The 18,786-nt window shown below is 42.7% G+C and overlaps 2 protein-coding genes across 20 annotated transcripts in view; one reads left to right on the top strand and one right to left on the bottom strand.

The window, feature by feature from the left end:
- The window catches only part of WDR27 (WD repeat domain 27), a 235,284-nt gene extending 231,879 nt beyond the window's left edge, over positions 1–3,405 (bottom strand). For 12 of the 17 annotated variants that reach the window (XR_012002924.1, XR_012002923.1, XR_012002925.1 and 9 more), the window contains exon 1: positions 3,317–3,399. The gene's annotated coding sequence lies outside the window, so the exon portion shown is untranslated. Of the gene's footprint in view, positions 1–3,316 lie in introns of all 17 variants that reach the window. The other 5 variants (XM_072765852.1, XM_072765782.1, XM_072765839.1 and 2 more) reach the window with 1 other exon arrangement.
- The window catches only part of DSE (dermatan sulfate epimerase), an 80,727-nt gene continuing 65,064 nt past the window's right edge, over positions 3,124–18,786 (top strand). Inside the window, exon 1 of one of the 3 annotated variants that reach the window (XM_026002439.2) lies at positions 3,124–3,451. The gene's annotated coding sequence lies outside the window, so the exon portion shown is untranslated. Of the gene's footprint in view, positions 3,452–3,860; positions 3,999–18,786 lie in introns of those variants that run through there. The other 2 variants (XM_026002437.2, XM_072765713.1) reach the window with 2 other exon arrangements.

Here is an 18,786-nt window from a genome sequence, read left to right as displayed (position 1 = left end):
AGGCTAGAGCCAAGAATAAACTATAAGGACAACAATATATGGATAGTTTGTTTATATATTTTTTGTTTTGTTCAGACAAAAAGAACATAGAAGGGATGTTCCTATTTGACACAGACAACAAGCAGAACTCATTCCTTTCTTTCTTCCTTTATCACAAAAAATAAATAAATAAATAACCCTTCAACTGAAAGCGTCCAATGAACTTTGTGTGAGAGCTAATTGCAAACTTAGGTGAAGAATTTGCAAGAAAATAAACTAGCTCTCTAAAGCTTAACTCCTCTGGTCTACAAAAGTTACATCTCAGCAAGGAGAGTTTGCAAATAAGAACTTTCATCTCAAATCAGCACAGAGAGAGGTGAACACTAAAAGAGCAGAGGTGCACAAGTAAGTAGAGTTCCAATTTTCATTTTTTTTTTTATTTATTTATGATAGTCACACAGAGAGAGAGAGAGGCAGAGACACAGGCAGAGGGAAAAGCAGGCTCCATGCACCGGGAGCCCGACGTGGGATTCGATCCCAGGTCTCTAGGATCGCGCCCCGGGCCAAAGGCAGGCGCCAAACCGCTGCGCCACCCAGGGATCCCGAGTTCCAATTTTCAAAAAAGCAGCAGCTAGACTCTGGAAAGCAAGACAAGGGACTTTTTACAGATCCTGAGCAAAATTAATAAACCTATTCTTACAGTAGTATCTGGGTACTTAGAAAAGGAAGAAATCCAGAAGTTAACAAGAATTCTCTAAGTAGTCATTTCCTTTTTTTGACCACGTTGCTACACCAGTAGAACAAGGACATCTCATAGACACATTTGTTGTTTAAGCTGTATCTGGGAGGAAGAAGTGGCGTTTTCCTAATCCTTGGCCTGCGTATGGGTGGGTAATTTTTTCTAATATCCACAAAGATGCCAAGCACACATGCACTGTAGCTGCTGTTCTGGTACAAAAAAAGAAAATATGACTAAGTAACACGTGGGTCTTCCATTGATGAGAATATTCATCAATGGCGTGCTAATTCAGTGTCAGTTGGCAGTGGAAAGTGCCTGAGAATGAGGACTTGAATGATGACATGGCATACAGACCAAATTTGCAGAAGACATAAAATTGGGAGGTAGAATTACTCAATTAATTACACCAGTGTTATTTAACATGTCAAAGAGCTAAAAGAAGAAGCCTGACTTAGCACAATCAAACTTCACAGAATCACACGTTAAGGGATGAACACTAACTAGGATGAGTAGGCTGGGGAAGGTGTGTTGGAGAGCAACTGTAAGAAACCTTGACTACTTCAGAGTTTTAGGAGAATATAATCCCGCAGTCATCAGGGTAATACTGCTGCCATATAGCTCACAGGATTTACTTGAGGAAATACACTAATTAGAACAAAGCCATTAAATATCTTTTTAATCTTTTTACCCTGTGTTCTTTGGATGAAACCTTGAATTTATTATTGGGGTCAGATTTTGAAAGGGACAGTGGCAAAGGAAACTGCCTTCCGAGAACTTTTCAGAAAGGATGAAGAGAAGCTGATGGAGTTGGTAGGTACCCAGCCAACCAAGAGTACTGAAGTACTCTTTTGTGGAATCAAGGTGCCAGATGCTTCCAGAGGTCAAAGTTGCTGATATTTGATGCCTGTTGCACAGGGGGCCTTTGCAAGAGGTAGATGTTATCCAAAAGCAGATTCTAGATCAATTGCAGGCAAAACTGGGGATGAAGGGGAGCAAATGACAATGGGTACTGTCACCTTTGAAGAGCTCTAAATCCTGGATGCATATTTTGATCACCTGGGAAGAGAGTTTTAAATGCTGACGCTTGAGACTCTAGCCCTAGAGATTCTGATTTATCAGTCTGTTGTGGGGCCCTCATTAAAAAGTATTTTATCAAAGCCCTGCTGCTGACTTACTGTTCTAGGTTGGAAAGTCACTGAGCTAGATGACTACTTGTTGAGAAATTAAATAAATCAAACCAGATGCTTTTTCTAAGGTGTCTTCCAAATTCAAGAAGATCAAGGGAAATGAAGACTTCTGGATTGCCCTCTACAGCTAAGCACTTTCACAATTTACCCTCACTAATAATTGAATTAATACATATAAATCCCTTAGCACAGTGTCTGGCATGTAGTAACTCAAATATTAGCTATTTGTATTGTATAACCATGTATAACCATTCAATGGAGGTACTGTATCTCTACATACAGATGATGGAACTAAGATCGATCTGTAGTTGGTTTATCCTCATCAAAATAAGGATTCAAACCAGATTCAATCAGTTCTCAAGTAGAGAGCCCAATCTCCCCTGCTCCACAGGTCACCTTTAAAACTTCTGGAAGTTTGGGGCACCTAGGTGACTCAGTGGTCATGATCCTGGGGTCCTGGGATCAAGTCCCACATCAGGCTCCTGTCAGGGAGCCTGCTTCTCTCTCTGCCTCTCTCTGTGTGTCTCTCATGAATAAATAAATAACATCTTTAAAAAAAAAAAAAAAAAAACTTCTGGAAGTTTATGCAAATCAGTGGTTTACCTGAGTGAACATTTAAAAATTTTAATAAAACCACTTCCTCTTGAGCTGTTTGTAAGGAATCTCTCTTCAAAGGCATTTTTTTTTTTTTTCAAAAGAGAAGCCTAAAAGGCCAAGAGTTTTTCCTAATGTGGCCTAATGTGGAAGGTCTTGAGAACCTGTGAGGACAGGGGAAACGGGTGGAGGTGGCCCTTTAGAATTCCAGCAAAGCACTTTGAGGTAAGCGAAGAAAAATACTGCTCTCTGGTAAAACATCTCCAGTTCTAACGAATTGGGTTAAACGTCTGTCACTTTTGTACCTCTAGTTCTGGTAGGTTCGATTACACCCTAACACCGAGGTTGGAGGATGTGATGGCCTGGTCCTAGAGGACATCGCCCTGGAGTCAGGCTGGACCAAGCTGCCTGCAGGGGGCTACTTTAAGACATGGGCCGGGGCAGCCCGGGTGGCTCAGCGGTTTAGCGCCGCCTACAGCCCGGGGCGTGACCCTGGAGACCTGGGTTCGAGGCCCCCGTGGAGCTCCCTGCATGGAGCTCGCATCTCCCTCTGCCTGTGTTTCTGCCTCTCTCTCTCTTTCTCTGTGTCTCTCGTGAATAAATAAATAAAAGTGTTTTTTAAAAAAAATAAGAAATGGGAGGAAACTTCTCCAAAGGGGTTGTGACTACTAAGGCTGCAAATCCTCCACCTGAAAAACTCTCCTCTCCCTCCTCCTGCCTCACCCTCCACCCCCCCAAGGGGCCTAGGAGACACGGTGGAGGAAATTTCCTCTTGAAGGCCGCGTCCATCACATGCTCGGTCCGGGACCCCCTTTACCTTGGATGGTTAAAATCCGTGGAGTTGGCTTTTGGGTTTAGCGATCCCGTCAGCGCAGTGGAAGGGGGGGCAGCTTCCGAGGCGGTGATGTCCTCCCTTCTCCGTCAGAGTAGAACACGCGGGAGCAGAGGAGGGGTGAGTGCTGCGGGGAGGGCGAGGGCAGCGCGACTTTCCTCCCCCTGGGCCTCCAAACCTATGTCGCTCCACAGTCGACCCCGAAGCCTGTGGGGTCGCTTGGAAGCTGAAGCGACTTGGGGCGCGAGAGGCCTGGCGAGGCAGGGGTGCGAGGGGCGGGGGGCGCGCCCGCGGAGGGGGGAGGTCGGGGTCCCGCCGCGGGGGGGGGGGGGTCCCGCTTTCCCCTCCCCCTCCCCCTCCCGGGTGACGTTGCGGTTTCCGCCGCCCTCCCCCCCCCAGCGCCCGCCGCGGCCCGCCCCCTCCGCCCCCTCCGCCCCCTCCGCCCCACACTCACCCGCCCGCCCGGCTCGCAGCAGCGCCGCCCGAGGCTGCAGCGGCGCATCCCGAGGCGCGGCGGGCGCCCTGAGGCCTCGGCTCTGAGGGCGCCGCGAGCTGAGGCGGGGGCAGGGGAGGCCCGGGCGCCCTGGACCGAGGCGGCCGCGGCCGAGGGGGCCCCGGAGCCCGCGCCCAGGCCGGGGAGGCGAGGACCGAGCCGCGGCGGGGAGCGGTAAGCCGGGGGGCGCGCGGCGCCGCTCTCTTCCGGGGTCGCGGGCGGGGCGCGGGGCGCCGGCGGGAGGCGGAGAGCCACGTCCCGGGGCGCGCGGGGCGCGGGGCGCGCGGGGCCTCCTCCCGCCGCGGGAGCGCAGGGCGGGCGCCCCGGGAGCTTGGGCTCCGGCTGCCCGCGCGCCCGCCGGGGCCGACCCCCCGCCCCGCCCCGCCGCCCCGCCGCCCCGCTGCCCCGCACCGAGACTGGGGCGAACCTCCGGGCCGGCCGCTCCCGGGGGCGCTGGGCGCGGGACTCCCGGGCTGGGCAGCCCCGTCCGCGGCGCGCCCGGGGCCCGACGTGTCGAGCTGCGGTGGTGACCCGGGTCCCGCCGCTCCTGTGAGGCAGCAGCAGCCCGCGTGAGGCGGCCTCGGGGCAGGAGGGGAGCCTCGCCTGCCGGCGGTTCCTTGGCTCAGGAAAGGACGCTGAGGTTCTAGGTTTCTTCGCGTCAACTCCTTTTTGAAAAAAAAAAAAAAAAAAAATCATTTATTTATTTATTTATTTATTTATTTATTTATTTATTTATTTATTTTTGTCTTTTCGTTAGTCATGGTTTTCGTTACCGATACACTACATTTGAGAGTGGACGTCCTCGTTACAAAAACAGTTCCCCCCCCCCACACACACACACACACTTTCTTGTCAGAATTGAATCTTTCAGGAATTCGCTTTTCTTCAGCTCTGAACCGATTTCTCCGTGAATGACAACTTCCGAAATGATGTGTGTGTGTGTGTGTGTGTGTGAGCCACGTTTGTTGGGCTATTCAGACGCTACTGCCACAACGGGGAGGGGAAGGGGGTCACAAAAATGTCATGATTACGGGGGTCTTTGTCTATCATGTGTTGTTTTGGTTTTTTTTTTAAGGTCACCATACAGACACAAGTCGTGTTATGAATTGTGTAGATTAGATGTATTTTAGTAAAAAACGGAGAAAAGACGGGGTTTCATGCCTCCGTCCTCTAGGGACCCCCCCCTTAGCAAAAAGGGCAGTACTGGGGTGCTGGTAATTGGGGAGACAGACAAGGGCGTATAGGAAACTGCCCTGGTGCTCCTGGAGTTGCTTTGAAGAAGCCTCTGAGACTTTGGGCCTGGGAAGTGTCATTTCCCACTGATTGCTATATCATGTCCATAGGACTTTCATCAATTCTTCGTTAATAAAGACACTTTCCTGCAAAGTGCGTTTTTTTTTATAAAGATCTTTATTTTTTTTTTTTAATTTTTACTTATTTATGATAGTCACACAGAGAGAGAGAGAGAGAGAGAGGCAGAGACACAGGCAGAGGGAGAAGCAGGCTCCATGCACCAGGAGCCCGACATGGGATTCGATCCCAGGTCTCCAGGATCGCGCCCTGGGCCTTCAGCCTGCCTTCAGCCCAGGGCATGATCCTGGAGACCCAGTACCGAGTCCCCCATCCGGCTCCCTGCATGGAGCCTGCTTCTCCCTCTGCCTGGTGTCTCTGCCTCTCTGTGTCTCTCATGAATAAATAAATAATCGTTTTTTAAAAAAATAAGTATTGATAGTACAATCACCAAGTAAAAGGGAGTTCTCAAAAAGAAAGCATTTGGACAAAAAGGAAAATTTGCAGCAGCACACACAGTGCTTTAGCAATCCACTTAAGGCGCTAAACCACTGAGCCACCGGGGCTGCCCACTATCAATACTTATTAACCTGAATGTAAAAACTCACTTTGCAGGAAAGTGTCTTTATTAACGAAGAATTGATGAAAGTCCTACGGACATGATATAGCAATCAGTGGGACTGATTGCTATAGCACAAGTGTGTCACACAAACCCCCTTTGCCACCATGGGGGTTATTAGGATCTTGCCGCTTCTGCTGGGTAAAAGCTGTTGAGGTTAGGGGCTAGTGTGGAAGACACTGGTAGCGAGTCAACCAGTTTGGTCACATCAGGTCAGGACTATTGTAGTGACTAACATTTGTGTGAGCAAATGAGCATCAACTTTAGTATTTATAAAATTAGTCCACAGATAAGATAATACGGGTGTTCAGTGAGATTTGTGGTCTGGCTGGTCCAGTGATCTTGCAGTGCTGCCTTAAGGGGACCTGGTGGTCATCCATAAGGTTCTTAACTTCACAGGTGTTGTCCTACCTTCCTCAGGGCTTCTTTTTAAAGATTAATCTCTGAAAGCGTGTTTTATGAACACAGATGAAAATGCATTCTGCAAGTACATAGTAAAGTACTTATGTGTATCTTCATATTCTTTATGGTAGATTATTTTGGTATTTATTTCTACTGCTGTGGATCACACTGTTGTGTGAAAGAAACTGTTATTCCCATTCAGTATTACGATTCCAGCAAATGATTGGAGAGGAATAAAGGACAAAATATTTAAATTTAGGTTTCAATATGTCAGTAATCGAAGTTTTCAAATGGGTAAAGAAGTGGTAAAAAGACTAGCATTTTGTCATTCCAGTGTATATGAAGTATTATTTAACTATTAGCATGTTTGAGTCTAAAATGTAGTAAGTATTCTTACTGTTTTTTTCAGCACTCCCCCTGCCCAAGAAAAAAAGAGAAATAGTGTTATTTTCCTGGGATGTGTTTGTGACAGGACTTGGAGCAGGGGAAGAGCCTGTGGTAGAACTTCATCATCATAGTGAACATTAGTATTTCATTTACTGAGAGGGCTGAACCTTACTATTCTGAAGGAGTGGGTAAGTGAGGTTCGATGGGCAACAGCCTTCTGAAAGAATCTGTCCAAGCAGAGGACAGGACAATTGTTACTGGATGCCTGAGGGTTTCCTCATCTTGGAATTACACTATCTTCCTCTATTTGGGGGTCACCCAATTACCGGCAGATGTTTGGATGACACAATAAAATTCTCTAAACCTAGAATCAGTGCCCAACTTGGGAATTAGGCAAGTGTATAAGACCAGACTACCAAAAAGAAAAATTGTTTTCCCATGCAATTCATTTGGTGAGTTAGCGGCACAATAGGAACTAGAGATGAAAATCCCAGACTCCTGAGGCACTGATCCATGCGTCCATTTGGTGACGGTGATAATTAGAAATGGATGAATTTCAAAAAGTCTTGCCAACTCTAAGGCCCAATTCTAATAAGAAATCCCCTTTAAAAAATTAAATTCTGCATTAAGTGGATACTGTTTTTAATTGAAATAATTGGGTTTTTTTTTTTAAGATTTTGTTTATTCATGAGAGACACACAGAGAGAGGCAGAGACATAGGCAGAGGGAGAAGCAGGCTCCCCATGGGAAGTCCAATGCAGGACTTGATCCCAGGACCCTGGGATCACGACCTGAGCCAAAGGCGGATGCTCAACTGCTGAACCACCCAGGTGCCCCTTGAAATAATTTTTCTTTAAAGAAAATCTGTTAAGGAATAAACTTAGTCCTACGCTCTGACCCATCCACGCTTAGTGTTTCACAACTTCTATGCACATATGGAAGAGTGATTAGGTTAGTTGTTGGTGGAAAAGTGTTACAGAAAAGATTTAAACTAGTGGAAAGTATTATGGGTGGAGTAAATAGGGGCCATTACGATTAATAAACCTTGCTTACAAATTCATGTGTTTAGACAATTAAAGGTAAGGGGAAAGTCCCTGATAGATTATATGGCTACATGAATACTTGCATTTTGAAATTGCCTAGTACTTTTAAATTTTTTTCAAATCTAATATTTGTATATCTTAGTATATTTTAGTGGAAGTGGAGAGTGCTATAGAGCAGGTGTCTTATCCTCATTTTAGGGGTGCAGAAATGGAAATACCATGAAGGTATTGACTTGTCTGTCATTTTACAAATAGTTAGCAGCCTGCCTTAAATCGAGATGAACCCACATTGTACATTTATTTCTACTTTTCTCCTTCACAACTCCAAATTCATGTTATTGAAGACTCTTACATTTCATTTTCCTACAGATGTAGTTTATGATGCCTTTTACTACTCACTGCTATCCAGGGGCTGTCAGCTCTGTCAAATACTTACGTGCTTCCCAGACTTCTGTAAACTGGCCGTATAGAAGAACCCCTTCCTGCAGCTCCCTCTGCTTCCACTCTGGGCCTTGTAAGGATTCCATTGTGGGGGGCCTCTTCTAATTTCATGAATTCCTGCAGAGCCCTAGGCTCATCACTCAGTTCTCATTAGCTGCCTTCAGGTCTTTGGGTGCTTCACCAATTGTGTGGCTTGCTTCTGCCTATCCAGGCAAGCTCCAGCCTGTTGAGGGTGTGGAATCCAGATCCTCTTTCAGATGCCCAGAAGAGTATAAACCTGCAGGAGGCAGAGTGAGTGTTCTCAGAGCCTGTTGGAGATCACAAAGAAGGAAAAGGAATGATTTTAATTTGGCAAGAGAAGAAAAGACAGTTGAGGCCATCTGTTTATTTCTCGAATAAAGTAGTTTGTTCAGTCCTTAATTCAGAATAACACTGTGAATTTTAATGTGTGTTAAGATTACCACTGGATTTCCTTCTAGTTGTTTCAACTCCCTTGGGATATTCCGTAAGCATGAACTTGGTAAGTGTTGTCATCAAATGATAGTAAACAATTCCTGAAAGAACAGAATTTGCCTCTTTGTAGAGGCTATAAACATACTGATAATAAGCATAGTTTGTTGTGACATTTTATATTTGGTAATGGTTATAGCCATTGGATTAGTATGGTCCTGTTTTTAAAAATAGGACAGAAGACATATATGCAGGTAACTCTCAATTACATGTATATGGCATATCCATTGTAGGTTGTGTCCATTTGCTTTGTCCCTAGGAAGGGTTAGAGAGAGTTTGTAACCGAATGTGTATGTCTGCATGCCTAAAGATTTTTTATATTACTTAAGGAATTAATATTGCCTCTCCTCCCCAGTTAATGTGAAAAAAAAATAGGTAATCATAGCAAAATTCCCTGTGTGCATTTAAATTAGTATACTTTGCTCTTCTAGTAGAAATTGAATAGGTCCTCAATCAGTTAAAGAGCCATCAGTGAAATTTTTTCCATTTGAAATACTCATTGCATATACAGATGCCTTAGAGTTGTAAATTTGTATTTGTTGATTAAATCAAGGCTTCTGCATTTTTCTCGCGTGTAACAAACTTAGCTACTAAGCAATAGGCACTTAATGCACGCAGATGTTACACCACAACAAAGTTGAATCAGCATTTCATAACTCCTAAAAGGCATTTGTAAAGGAAATGGGCTAGCAAACTTGTGAGTCTATAATATTTTTATTGATGAAGTACACAGGCCATATACTGGCTTTACTGTTGGAGTCTAATGGCTATTGCAAGAAAAATGGGGATATTTGTTAGCAATTCATGAAATAGGAAGTAACAATGTTAGATTGGTTTTATAAATTTTAGTGTATAAAGTAGTAATCTGCAGATTATGTTGTGATTCCAGCAGGGATTACTCATTTGCAGACGTAATAGACTACAGATTGACACTTCCCAATAGAATACTCCCTTAGATTGAAGTACGGAAAGGGTTATTGCATTGCTGAAGTTAGTTTGCATCCAGAAAGTTGCGTCAGTGACAAGAATCTCAAGAATCGCATGATAAAAATCACTAAGTAGTTTAAAAGTGTTCTATGCCAAGGTACTCTCAACACCCTGACACACCGAGTAAAGCGGTAGTGAAGGTGGCCTGGCTGCAGGACAGTAACTGGTTACCTTTTTTACAACTCTGACTGTAACTCTTTCTTCTTGAAGCAGCACTGCTTTTGTTATTTGAGTCTACTGAGGATAGACTATTGTAAGTCATGGCTTTCTAGAATTCCATAAATTCTGGTGAAGAACTCTTCTTGGGGCCTTTGCTGTTTAATGATATCATCCTAGGAGGTACATATGGGGCCAGACCCACCAACCCTGTGGATAATCAGGCTTGGGCCAGCTGCATTTTGGAATCACCTGCAGTGTTTACACTTCTCCCTTGGGGGGAATGGGCCTGGCAGGAAGGAAAAAGTAGCCTGAAAGGGAATGTTGAACAGCTGTTTTCCATCTTCCCTGAAGAAAAAGAAGAGGAAATCGACTTACAGCGAGCATCAAGAGGGATTTATGCTAAATACAGGGAAGTTTTTCTGAATGTTTTAACCTTTAGAATGGCTTTCTGAAGGAGGCCTTGGAGTTCTTCTGTGTTTAGAAAGGTTTAAGTGAGGCTGTCCTGGAGGGATGTCTTCTCAGGTTCTAATTTTATGACATTGGCTCATCAGGATATGAAAATCTTAGGAATTAAAAAGGATTTAATTATATGAATATAGAAGAAATGGTCAGTTTTAGTGTTTGAAACTCAAGTTGCCTTTATGGTTTCTTCTTAGCATTTTTGTTATTAGAGCAAAGTATTTGCTCACTGGTAAATATTGATCATGTGTAAGAGTCCTTTAACCTTTCATTCAGGTGTGCATTATAATATCTTAAAATTCCTTTTCTCTATACTTACTGTTTTCTCTCCCCAAACAGGTCGCTTTTCTCTACATTTCTTTTTTTTTATTCTAGAAAACCTTAAAAAAAGGTTTTGGCACAGGCTATGGTATTCCATTTGGGCTTTTTAGTAATACCTTTTATGTTTTTTCTGCTCCATTTTTTTATAGTATAACTAGACTGGCAGTAGTGGCCACAGGAACATATGGGGCATTCATCAGTTATGTGGTCAAAATACAGAGGTTGCCTATGTCAGAAGCAGTCTGGAAACTTCTCTCGTTTACCAAGCTTCTTATAGCAGTATTTATGATTAAAAATTAATAATGGTATTTATAAAACCAGAATGTGAACTTTGTTTCACTTTTGTTTGGGAAGATAGACTCTCCAAGAGAATTGATTCTGTGGTTTTAGGCCAATGGTTCTATTTTTTGGTTTTTGGTTTTGGTGTGTTTTTTTTTTTTTTCAGCATTAACATTAAACTACTTGAGGTGTAATTATCTTAAAAGCAAGTTCATTTTGATATAACAAAGTGTTGGGAAAAGCACTCTCAGCCAATGTCAGTGGGCAAGAAGTAGAGCCCAGAAAAGTCAATGTCTTAGGCAATTGGAATAATCTCAACTTAGTTTTACAGTCCATGGTTTTAAAGCAGCTTTGAAATGTTTTCACAATTACCTCTCAGAGGAAACTGATTCTTGGAGGCCCTGAAAAACCTGCAGAGTTATCTTAGGTAAGATAATTTTTGCTGACCCCTTTGATGATCAGCTTAATTTCTTCTTAACCTCCTTTATCTTTAAGTCTTCACAAGTTAGAGCCTATCGATCAGTTCTATTGATAACCCGGTAGAAATAGAAAGCAAAATAAGAATCAATCTGTTGGGGTAGCTGGCCGGCTCAGTTGGAAGAGCAAGTGGCTCTTAATCTCGGGGTATTGAGATCGAGCCCCAAATTGGGTATAGAGATTACTTAGATAAATGAACATTTAAAAATTTTAAGCTCCACTGTTTCTCCTAAGGAAACCAGCATTGTTCAGATTGGATTCATCACACATTAACCATGTGTTATGTTAAGGTTCTAAAGTCCTCACCATTAAAATTTTGAGACTTAACTGTGACTTGCATAGAATTATTTCATGTTAAATTCAAATTAACAAATAGTATTTTGAATATCTGCCCTAGGAACTTGGGAACTTTACAAATTCAATTTCACTTCTACTTGTTGGATTTCGTCTTACAAGTTTCAGGTTAAGTTGGACCACATTCAGTATCTCTTTCTTGGGGAAGAAGTATGTGTAATATTTATCCTACTCAATTGCCATAAAATGATAAATTCTGTGTCTAAAGAAGTTGAATTGAGCTAGCAGTGTTAGGGCGGTTACATAACAGATCCTTCTTTGTGTGCTTACACCTTTTTTTCTTGGTGAAGCCACTGAAGTTTGGTTCAGTGATTGCAAGTTTTAGAAAAGATAAATCTGTGTTCCTTGGGAATGAATGCTTTGATATTTAACTTTTTCCAATGTACTTTTGAACCTGGAGAGTTAGATGAAAGAACATTATACTTGAGCGATAGAAATACTGAAAGGATTTAGTCATTCAGCAAGTATTTGCCAGGTACTTCTGTGTTTGAAGAGACGTCTGTGTGGAGGCGAAGAAGGGAAGCATACAAAATAAATATGACATGGTTTCCAACCTTGGGGAGCTATAAAATCTGGTTGGTGAAGGATAACCAAGTATGAAACTTTATGAGAACAACTAAATGCTGACCAGAGCTGAATGCATGCAGTAGAAAATTGCAGGAAAGAGGAGATCCATAGGATTACCCAGGCAGATAATACCCCCAGCTAGGAGAGGACTTTGGGTCTCAGAGGACTTTATGCCAGAAAGGGGAAGGGAAAAAACACATCACAAGGGCAGCTGAGCCAAGGCACAGGAAGCAGCGAAATAGAGTGGCTGCCAGATTGAGGAGAACTTGGGCAAATCGTGGGAATTCACTTCTCTCCTGTATCATTCTCTTTTCTTTCTTCCTTCACTCTGCATCAATTCTTTCCGGGCTCTCCACAAGTATTTCCTGAAGGTGTCTGATTGCTTGTAATCAGCGTGCATATCGGTATAGGAAAGAGAAGACCCCTGCCCCCAGTGGGTCAGATTCACCTCAGATCCCTTTGGGATCCAGAGAGGACTAAAACAGTTAACTATGAGAAAGGAAGATATACCTTCACTAGTACTAAATGTGTACTTTAGTAAACACATAAGCTAGCAACATTTTTTTTTTTTTAAGATTTTGAGAGAGGCAGAGACATAGGCAGATGGAAAAGCAGGCTCCCGATAGAGAACCTAATGTAGGACTCCATCCAAGGACCCCAGGATCATGACCTGAGCCAAAGGCAGACGCTCAACCACTGAGCCACTCAGGCACCCAGCTATCAACATTCTTATTGGCCCCATTTTTAGGCCCAATTCAGGCACCACTGCCTCAGTACTTCTTTCTTTCTCCACCCCAGCCAGATGTGTCAACTTCTGTAAATCTCAGTAGTTTATCATTCTCGTGCAGATATCCTTCTTTTTATTTTAATGGTTTGGGTAAATGTTTCTTTCTCTTGCTGTCTTATAGGATGGTGTAAGCACCTTCTTGGCTGGCGTTATTCCTGAATTCTCAAGGAATACTGAACAATGCATGTTCGAGGCCACAGGGGGAGACCACTTAAGCATGGAGTTGGCAGGGAAGGCTTAATAGAATGTTGTATTTGAGAAAGATAAGAGGTTGGGTGTGGAGCAGGACAGAGGAGGAGCCCCATGTTACTCTCTCCAGAGTAACAGTGGGAATAAAGGACAAAAATATGAGTTGTGCTCAAGCAAGGAGGAGTAGCTAAGTGTGAAGGGAGAATTTGTGTAGGGAGGAAATGAGTGATAAAATGAAGGTAGGAGGTGTTAGACTGCAGAAGCTCTTGGATGAGAGAGTTGTTCATTTTATTGTGGGAATAGTGGCTCTTGAGTAGGAAAATGATATCATAATGGTGATTCTTTAATTTGTGAGGAATTTTGTGGTTTATAAAGATAGTTGTTTCATGGGTACTATGGTCCGACTGTGTGGGTTTCTCTCTTGGTTCCTTCACTGTCTGTGTGGCCTTGGGTAACTTAATCTACCTATGCCTCAGTTTCCTCATCTGCAAATAGAGAATGATATTAATATCTACATTATGGGCCTGTGGTGAGGATTAAATGAATTAACCCATGTGAAGTACTTAACACAGTTCCTGGCACTTGGTAAGCACTACATATATTTATTGTTATAAACAATATTGCTATAAGCAATAAGAATTATAATCTATTTTTTAAAGATTTTATTTATTTATTTGAAAAAGTGGGACAGAGATAGCAACAGAGAACAAGAATGGGGAGGAGAGGGAGAAGCAGGCTCCCCACTGAGCAGGGAGCCCCATGAGGGGCTCTATCCCAGGACTCTGGGATCATGACCTAAACCAAAGGCAGATACTTAACCAACTGAGCCACCCAGGTGTTTGCCATCTCTACTTTAGAAATAAGAAAATTATAGAGCTAGGACTCTGTATTAGTTTGCTAGAGCTGCTGTAACAAAGTGCCTCTAACTGGGTGCTTAAACAACAGAAATTTATTGTCTCACGATTCTAGAGGCTAGAAGTCCAGAATTAAGGTGTTGATGGGGTTGGTTCCTTCTAAGGCTATGAAGGGAATCTATTCCATGCCTCTCTGCTAGCTTCTGGTGGTCTCTTTCAATCTTTGGCATTCCTAGGCTCAGTACTTCAACCCAATCTCTACCTTCACATGATACATTCTCTGTGTGTCTGTCTCCAAATTTCTTCTTTTTACAATATACCAGTCATAATTGGATGAGGGGCCTATCCTACTCCAATATGACCTTTTCTTAATTAATTATATCTGCAACAACCCTGTTTCCAAATACGGTCACGTTCTGAGGTATTGGGGATTTGGACTTCTACATGATGACTTTTATAAGACACAGCTCAACCCATGACAGACTCCAAATCAAGTCTTTTGAATCTATCACATTATGACTATTGTGTGCCAGAAGAATTGTAGAAAAGGGGAGGAATCTGTAGGTGTGTATGAGAAACCGTTAATGAGCTTCCCTTGGCTCTTCTTTCTCCTTTTTGCCTGGACCTGCACCATTCTCTGAAGGGCCACAGTGATGCTCATGTCACAGAGAGCCTTGGGATATCAGTATGTCCCTGTCTCCTGAAGGGATCTTTTGCATTTCTTTCTTCTTTCCAACATGGCAGTCTCTGGGACTTCTTTCCATTTGAGGATTGGAGTCAAAGGTATTAAGATAGGTTTAGGGACATTATACTTGCACTTGGTAATTTCAGCCTTTATAACTTTGGATGATATATTACTGTCTCAAAGTATAAGTGATAAAGAAAGAATTGAATACTTTTGGAAAGAGGCAAAAATTCAGAGTATCAATGGTAAGGATTTTACTAAAGAGTTGATTGGAGAAGAGTAAGCGGGTATATATGCAGAGGTAAGATAGAAAAGATATATGCAGAGGTAAGATGGAAAAGTTGAAGCCTCTCAGGTTTATAGTTGTGATTGAGGAGGAATGGGCAAATGCGATTGAGGTTTTTAAGCCACTAAGGAAGTTAGAAATATCCTCAAACAATAGAAATTGCCTGTGATGGTTAAAAAGAGTGCATGCGCAAGTGGTGATTTCAGGTAGTGAAGGTATTAGGTGTATCACTGAGAGAACTAAGGGGTGGTTCCAGGAATCAAAGAGGCTCGCCCCACTTAGCTTGTGGGTTGGGAAGAATGAGGTGTGGCCTTCCAGAAAGAGCACAGCAGAGGAGAGGGTGTCATTGAAAGAGCCAAAATTTCTTTATAAGATCTTTAATTTGGATTGGAAGATAACCTAAGTGACACCTGGTCTTCCACCCCTGCCCCATTTTCAGGAATTGCTTCCACGTTCATTTAGGATAATACATGAAAAAAAAAAAAAAGGATAATACATGAGAAGAAAGTTTAGAAAATAAGATGTGTACAAAAGGAGTTTTCTTCAGCATCCAGCTCCACAAAGATAATGCCATCAGGTCGAACCCAAAGAAATAGCTGGGTGGAATCTTGTTGTGAGCAGAGATTGGGTAAAACGGGGAGGGTCGAGATGAGAAGTGTATGCCTAGATAGGGAGATGTGGAGAACAGAACTAACGTTCCCAGAGTAGGATGCTAAAGACAGTATGAAATAGAGACGGTTGATTGACCAAGACATCCAGTTAAGCATACATGACCTTGGACATACAACACAACTATTAAATATCTGGCCATGTTCCAGGCTCTGACTTGGGGTATTTCTGTCAGGAGACTTGTTTTTGGCCCGCAGAACTGTGGCCAGCAGTTATTTGTGTGTTCTGCACAGTGATCATAGTCTCCAGCAGTCTAGTAAAGCTTTCCTTTTCCTTAAGATTGTTTCCTGGCTAATAACACTTTATAGAGCCATAAAAACTCACCATAATAAGATATTTAGCACAAAATAATAAGAGTGGCATAAGTGTATGAGAAAAAATTCATTAGAAAGCATCCTATTCTTTTGCATTTTCTAGCTAAAAGAATTGTTATTAATACAGGAAGATTTTTTAATTTACAAATAGCACTAATAAAGCCCTTATACCAAGCCATCAAATAATAATAATCGTCTTTGGGAATACAGTTAAAAATGAAGACATGAAGGGAATCACCCTAAATTTCAAAACAGAACAACTTTAATAAAAGTCTTGCTAGCCCCAGACAACCAACCATCCAGCAGAAGACCCATCCTGGCTGGTCTGGGCAGGAGTGGATGGAAAAAGTAGCAAAATGTCCAATCCAGTGTAAAATGGGCTGAAAGTTTTGAGGTGGCATTTAGAAAAAGACCCGGAGAAAAACCCGGGATGAAAACCATCTATGGACTGTTGGAAAACTAAATGGTATACTCAGGACATAGAGTGTGATCTGAGGTGGGCCAGCACATTAACAAGGGCATGGCAAGAACTGAGGACACAGCAAGCCACCTGCAGCCTGGGATGGATTTAGTGAGAGCTTTGTACCCGAGGGAGGTTTGGAAGGGTAGTGGGCATGGTGGCAGCTGTCAGTAAACTGTAATAATCGCCCTGAGTAACCTTGTAAGGGTCAGATGGTGCAGTGTATTTTACCTCCAAATGATTTGTCCTAGTAGGCAAAGAGTTTTATTGCTGCTTTTTATGTAGTTACATTTATATAGTTATATAATTATATGTATAGTTCTTTCTGAGTTGTTAAAGGTTTACATCTTGACACATTAGTTCATCTATTCAGTAAATAATCTCTGCATGTTTTTTAAGTGCTGGGCACTCTTACAGGTGTTAGTGATAGAGCAGAAAGCAAAGTGCCCTCATGGAGCTTGCATTCTAGAGGGGGCAGCCAGGCAGACAAAAAGAAATAAGTAAATTATATGGTAGATTAGAAAGTTCTAAGTGTTATGAAGAAAACTAAAATCTGGAAAGAAGTTAGGGAATGATGGTGATTGATTTAAATGACATGGTCACAGCCAGACTCGCTGAGGAAGCGATATTTGAACAAAGGCTTAATGGAGGTGTGGGAGCAAGCCACGTCAATGTCTGGCGGGAAGCATTCTAGGCAGAAGAAACAAGCCTTCAGGTGCTGAGGAGGGAGCACACCCCTTGAGCGCAAGGAGAGCAAGGAGGCCACATGGCGAGAGTGGGGAAAGAGACAGAGCTGTAGGTCACGAAAGCATAGAGGCAACTGGGGCAGGCCACATCATGCCTTGAGAGTGATTTTGAAGCACTCTGGTTCTTACTCTGAGTGACGGGAAGCTATTGGAGAGTGTTAAACCGAGCAGTGACATAATCTGAATTGTAATTGAACAAGGGCGGCTCTGGCTCCTGCATTGAGAATGGCCATTGGGAGGTAAGGGTGAAGGCAGGCAGACTAGTTTGGAAGCTTTTGCAGTAATTCAGGCAAGACATGGCATGGCTTGGGCATTATGGCCGTGGCGAAAGTGTCTGGATTTGGGGTGTATTTTGAGGATGGAGTCAACAGAATTGCCTGATGATTTAGATTTGGAGACACAGCGGGTATGGGAAGCAAGGGGAGTTTGGGCCTGAATTGCTGGTAGGATTGGTTGCCAGTAACTGAGATGGGCAAGTCCTGAGAAGACAGTGCCTGTGTGTCTTTGGGTTAATTACACGTATGTATCATTGTTTTACAAACCAAGTCTGTGGTATCCTGAGTTTTGATTATGATTCATAAGAGGACATTTGGAAAGTACTCAGGGATTTCGGTGCCAAAGAACTATGATCTGTGAGACAAAAATGAGAATTTAAAAAAAAAAAGGTGCATATAAAAATGTTTGAGAATGTGAAGGCAGCAAAAAAATTCAGTTTTATCATTGGTGAGTATTTGAAGATTGGAAAAGTGGAAAAATACTTGTATAAGTAAGGAATGAGAAAGAGCTTCATGTATAGTGAAAAAAGCATCACTCTCCAATATCTATCTACTCAGTATACATACTCATGACTATATATACTCATCCAGTAAGTGAAATTTTTATTTTTATTGAATAAGCTGGAATTATAAGTTTAATGCCAGCAAATTACTTTCCCATGAAATTCTTTTAAGCCTTTTGCCTAACATCTGTGTCTTTCATTTTTTGGATAATACCTAAAGCTTTTAGGCAGTCCATAAGTCCACTACTGTATATCCTGCTGTGTCCTTTGCTTCAAAAGAAATATCCTTGGACAGAATCATTTTTCTGGGGACAAATCATAGAAAAATAACAAAAGTTGAGTAGAGAAAAAGATTTGGTGAATAGTATCACAATATTTTCTAATGGGGCAAATTGTATATCAAGACTCCTACTTCTAACAGGAATTTAGATGATTGGACTAAAAAGAAAATACCCCAAGACCACCAACAGACCCAGTGATCCACTAGAAACACTCACAAAAAGGTGTTTTAATCATGAATATGGTTTGAAAGAGCCAAGGATACAGATTAAAATCACCAAAGGGAGGGGATCCCTGGATGGCTTAGTGGTTTAGCGCCTGCCTTCAACCCAGGGCGTGATCCTGGAGTCCCAGGATTGAGTCTCACGTTAGGCACCCTGTATCATGGAGCCTGCTTCTCCCTCAGCCTGTGTCTCTGCCTCTCTTTCTCTCTGTGTCTCTCATGAATAAATAAATAAAATCTTTTTTGAAAATCACCAAAGGGAAAAAATACATAGGGGCAGACTTCAGGAAAAACCAGGTAAGGCTTCACCTCTCTTAGTGGAGTGGCACTCCTGGCAACAATATGCGACAACATGTGCAAAGTGTTGCCAGCCAGGGAAACTCACCCCAGCCTTAGT

The sequence above is a fragment of the Vulpes vulpes genome, chromosome 1 (genome assembly GCF_048418805.1).
Source record: "Vulpes vulpes isolate BD-2025 chromosome 1, VulVul3, whole genome shotgun sequence".
NCBI lineage: Eukaryota > Metazoa > Chordata > Mammalia > Carnivora > Canidae > Vulpes > Vulpes vulpes.
This window is presented reverse-complemented; position numbering and strand designations above follow the sequence as displayed.